This window comes from Cervus elaphus, chromosome 27 (genome assembly GCF_910594005.1).
Source record: "Cervus elaphus chromosome 27, mCerEla1.1, whole genome shotgun sequence".
Classification (NCBI taxonomy): domain Eukaryota; kingdom Metazoa; phylum Chordata; class Mammalia; order Artiodactyla; family Cervidae; genus Cervus; species Cervus elaphus.
Window position 1 is genome coordinate 35,370,797 of NC_057841.1, and position 5,758 is coordinate 35,376,554.

Below are 5,758 nucleotides of genomic sequence, written 5' to 3' on the forward strand. Positions count from 1 at the left end.
AGCCTCGCATTATTCTTTAAGAGACCATGGGTTTCAACGACATCCTTGCTCCCTTTGTTTGTGATCAGGGAAAACTGCTTAATCTAGGTAATTTATTTAATGAGTAGCTCCAAATACTGGTTCCCAACTATCAAGCAGTTTAATACAAAAATTACAGGCTAGCTTAATTGCACTTAACCAAGTAAGCTTGTGAACAATTTTCTCTCATTATTTCTCATTGAAGCATACACCCTTGGCACAGTTCTCTTTATTAATAAAAGCAAGGAGCAACTGTTTGAAAACCTTCATGTTTCTTGATGTCTTAAAAAATCCTGATCTACCTGTTAAATCCAGCCAATGGGATAAAGGAAAAATACTATATATAACAGTTATTTCAGGCAAAGTCTTTCTCAACTGGTGGACTAAAACGGTATGAGATATTTTAAAATATACTTGGTAGATTGCTGAAACCCTTAATACAGTTTATGTGCACAATAATTCCTTAACAAATGCTTATTGCATAAACAACTTTCATGTTCAACAACTTTCATGTTTATAGTTTGCAAGGCACTTTAACTCTTGAATTAATTCTTTTTTCATTTAATACTATTGATATATATCTTTGCAAGAACCTTAGTGAGTACTCAATATCATTTTCATTTTAAAGAAATTGAAACTAAGGGTCAGAGAGGTTAAGAAATACTTACTCAGAGTTAAGGATTCATTCATGATATCACAGAAAAAGTGAAAGTCACTCAGTCTGCCCGACTCTTTGCAACCCCATAGACTATACAGTCCATGGAATTCTCCAGGCCAGAATACTGGAGTGGGTAGCCTTTCCCTTCTCCAGGGGACCTTCCCAACCCAGGGATTGAACCCAGGTCTCCCACACTGCAGGTGGATTCTTTAAGAGCTGAACCACAAGGGAAGCCCAATATTATAGAAGTGGGATGCAACTCCCTGTCCTATGACTACAGTTCTAAGTCCTTCTACCATCTTTTGCTGAATTCTTCTTTTAAAAATGCATCCTGGTGAGTCTGTTAGTCAAGTTGCATTTCATAAATGGAGTCTGTGGCACCATCTTGGGTGCACACACATCCACAGCCCATTTCCTGAAAACCACTCTAGATACAAGTCTCACCTTATTACTTGGAGTACTTTGTATCACACTGGATAAACCACCATAGACCAGATAAGCTTCCACAATTCCATCTCTCTCAAATTCTATTGTTGTAAGTCTGGCCCTTTCAGGTTAAGGAGATGTTCTGGCCTTAAAGGATCCCCACTGAGGGAGTTTGCTATATGACGCAAGGAACTCAAAGCCGGGGATCTGTGACAACCTAGAGAGATGGGAGGGGGAGGGTGGTGGGAGCGGGGTACAGGAGGGAGGGGACACGTGTATACTTATGGCTGATTCATGTTCAGTTCAGCTCAGTTCTGTCACTCAGTTGTGTCCGACTCTGCGATCCCATGAATCGCAGCACGCCAGGCCTCCCTGTCCATCACAAACTCCCGGAGTTTATTCAAACTCATGTCCATCGAGTCGGTGACGCCATCCAGCCATCTCATCCTCTGCCGTCCCCTTCTCCTCCTGCCCCCAATCCCTCCCAGTATCAGGGTCTTTTCCAATGAGTCAGCTCTTCGCATGAGGTGGCCAAAGTATTGGAGTTTCAGCTCCAGCATCAGTCCTTCCAATGAACACCCAGGACTGATCTCCTTTAGGATGGACTGGTTGGATCTCCTTGCAGTCCAAGGGACTCTCAAGAGTCTTCTCCAGCACCATAGCTCAAAAGTATCAATTTTTCGGCACTCAGCTTTCTTTATAGTCCAACTCTCACATCCATACATGACCACTGGAAAAACCATAGCCTTGACTAGATGGACCTTTGTTGGCAAAGTAATGTCTCTGCTTTTTAATATGCTGTCTAGGTTGGTCATAACTTTCCTTCCAAGGAGTAAGCGTCTTTTAATTTCACGGCTGCCATCACCATCTGCAATGATTTTGGAGCCCAAAAAAATAAAGTCTGACACTGTTTCCACTGTCTCCCCATCTATTTCCCATGAGGTGATGGGACCAGATGCCATGATCTTAGTTTTCTGAATGTTGAGTTTTAAGCCAACTTTTTCACTCTCCTCTTTCACTTTCATCAAGAGGCTTTTTAGTTCTTCTTCACTTTCTGCCATAAGGGTGGTGTCATCTGCATATCTGAGGTTATGATATTTCTCCCGGCAATGTTGATTCCAGCTTGTGCTTCTTCCAGCCCAGTGTTTCTCATGATGTACTCTGCATATAAGTTAAATAAGCAGGGTGACAATGTACAGCCTTGACGCACTCCTTTCCCTATTTGGAACCAGTCTGTTTTTCCATGTCCAGTTCTAACTGTTGCTTCCTGACCTGCATACAGGTTTCTCAAGAGGCAGGTCAGGTGGTCTGGTATTCCCATCTCTTTCAGAATTTTCCACAGTTTATTGTGAGCCACACAGTCGAAGGCTTTGGCATAGTCAATAAAGCAGAAATAGATGTTTTTCTGGAACTCTCTTGCTTTTTCGATGATCCAGAGGATGTTGGCAATTTGATCTCTGGTTCCTCTGCCTTTTCTAAAACCAGCTTGAACATCTGGAAATTCATGGTTCACGTATTGCTGAAGACTGGTTTGGAGAATTTTGAGCATTACTTTACTAGCGTGTGAGATGAGTGCAATTGTGTGGTAGTTTGAGCATTCTTTGGGATTGCCTTTCTCAGGGATTCGTGTTGGTGTATGGCAAAAACCATCAGAATATTGAAAAGTAATTATCCTACAATTAAAAATAGAATCCCATTGAGCTGCAAACATGCAGTTCTTTTGCTGGGTTTGTGTGGTCTTTAGCTAGATTTCAGCTTATAGTCTGCTGAGGGTGAAATATCTCCCCCAAATGACATTGTCCTGCTTTCTGCAACAGTGTAGAAAGAGGTTCTGACACCCCTGAACCCACTGCTTCTTGCCTCTGCACCCAACCACAGCCACGAGCCACCCAGCAAGTAGCTTTAATGCAGGCCATCAGGAGTGTGGGGTGGAAGATGGAGCTATAGGTAAAACTTGCCTACTGATCAGTGATACACCTATGCACTTCCTGGAGAATATAGCCCTATTGTCTGTATGACAACTGTTCTGCTAATGGTCTGGTAGCTGGAGAAAATGGTAAATCTGGGCTCATGGAACAAGAAGCTGGACGAGAAAATTATGACAGATTTCACATCCCATCCTTTCTGCAAGCGAGGATATTCTTCATTTGCTTTTCCCTTGTAAGTTCTGCATCATCTTCAAATAACTGTGCAAAGTGGTATCCTAAATGTGACCCCGCTACCCAGCACTCTCATCATCTCAGTGGAAACTAAACGGGATCTTAGGAATGATAAAGACCTGATTGGGAAACTGAAGGAGAAGTTGACTCATCTCACAGCCAGAGGTTTCGGCTTCAGATAAGATGAGGGCTGAAAATAGTGTACCTACAATGCCCACTTCTCCCACAGAGGGGCCTCAAGACAGTGTTTGAAGGACCCATCAGAACAGTTCTCTGCCCACTGCCTGTCCAAAAAAGAAAGAGAAAGTGCTTGCTGTTTTGGGGAGGGCAAAATAAGTCAAACTGATAGTCCTGTAGTTAATCCATTAAAGAAAAATGAAAGATGCTAAAATAGATGAAATTAAGAGTGAGACAGGGATGTAACAGATGGAAAGTCACTGACAACAGAATACTATGAAGTCTTGATGAAGCAGCTGAATTTCAAGAAAATACAAAGCATCAAAATTCCTTTGGGAAGAAGCAGAAAATCTAAATAAACAAACAATTAGTGAAGAAATGTGGTGAAGGGGAAGATAACTGTCAATGAATTATCTCCAAGAAGGGTGTCAGACCCACAGTGTTCCCACCAGTACTCAAGACACAGATAATTTCTAAGTTTACACAAAATATCCATGGCATTTAAAAATAAATAAATAAAAAACAATGCTTGGTTTTCCCTAGTGGCTCAGTGGTGAAGAATTTGCCTGCCCACGTGGTTTAATCCCTAATCCAGGAAGATCCCACATGCCACCGAGCAACTGGGCTCATGCACCACAACCACTGAGCCTGCGCTCTAGAGTCCGGGAACCAGGGCGCCTGCAGCCTGTTTCCACAAGGGAGGCCACTGCAATGCAAGGCCCACGCACCTCAACTAGAGAGTAGCCCTCGCTCCCCACAACTAAAGAAAAGTCCAAGCAGCAATGAAGACCTAGCACAGTCAAAAGCAATACTTTTTTTTTTTAAGGCTTTCCAATTCTGGAAAGCTAGCCTAATAGTCCCAGAGCTAGCCTAATTCTGATACGGAAATACCAAAATAAAGAACACAAAAGCAAAAATTTACAGACTTACCTCTTGAACCAGTGGCAGTGTCCTTATGTGTGTGTCCACACTGTACCATGTCCTTCCACCCCGGCCACACTATTGGCTCCTCAAGGGTAGGAGGAGACCCACTCTTTACCTCCAGGGTTTAGAATTCAATAGGTCAGTGACAGAACCTAGATCCTCAACCTCATTTTCAAGATCTTAGCACATCTCACCACCAGATAGCAAGCTGTTTGTCAACAATCACACTGCAAAAGTTTAAATAAGCACCCCTTACTAAGACCTCAGGGAATTTTTTCAAGATACACTCAGGCGAGAGGGGACACTTGTGAAGAAGTCACATTTAATTTGTGATTGGGAGAATATGCAATTATTCCTGGCACACGACACAGGTTGAGAAACTACTACTTTCTTGACAATGAAGACTTTTCTGAGAGCTTTGAGAACCATCCCTACTCTGATCTCAGAGACCAGGAAAAATATCTCCCCCAAATGACATTGTCCTGCTTTCTGCAAATGTTAAACTTTCTAAGAGTCAGGCAGTTCTTTTTGCTCTTAAAACAACTGAACACTCTTTTTCGTGGCACCTCAGAGGCTGTCGGCCACTTCAGAATGAAGCTGAACATCTCTTTCCCGGCCACTGGCTGCCAGAAGCTCATTGAAGTGGACGATGAATGAAAACTTCGTACCTTCTACGAGAAGTGCATGGCCACAGAAGTTGCTGCTGACGCTCTGGGTGAAGAATGGAAGGGTTATGTGGTCCGAATCAGTGGCGGGAACGATAAGCAGGGTTTCCCCATGAAGCAGGGTGTCTTGACCCATGGCCGAGTTCGCCTGCTACTGAGTAAGGGGCATTCCTGTTACAGACCAAGGAGGACTGGAGAGAGAAAGCGCAAATCTGTATGGGGTTGCATTGTGGATGCCAATCTGAGTGTTCTCAACTTGGTCATTGTGAAAAAAGGGGAGAAGGATATTCCTGGACTCACTGATACTACAGTGCCTCGTCGCCTGGGTCCCAAAAGAGCTAGCAGAATCCGCAAACTTCTCAATCTCTCTAAAGAAGATGACGTCCGCCAGTATGTTGTGCGAAAGCCCCTAAACAAAGAAGGTAAGAAACCTAGGACTAAAGCACCCAAGATTCAGCGTCTCGTGACTCCACGAGTTCTGCAACACAAACGCCGGCGTATTGCTCTGAAGAAACAGCGTACTAAGAAAAACAAAGAAGAGGCTGCAGAATATGCTAAACTTTTGGCCAAGAGAATGAAGGAGGCCAAAGAAAAACGGCAGGAACAGATTGCCAAGAGACGGAGGCTGTCCTCTCTGAGAGCTTCTACTTCTAAGTCTGAGTCCAGTCAAAAATGAGATGTTCTAAGAGTAACAAATAAATAAGATCAGACATCAAAAAAAAAAAAAAAAA

The 5,758-nt window shown here is 43.2% G+C and overlaps 1 pseudogene across 1 annotated transcript; it reads left to right on the forward strand.

Moving 5' to 3' along the window:
• The first annotated feature begins 4,936 nt into the window (after window positions 1-4,936).
• Window positions 4,937-5,758, forward strand: LOC122685004 (annotated as a pseudogene). The gene has a single exon (XR_006338213.1). The product of XR_006338213.1 is annotated as a 40S ribosomal protein S6-like (transcript).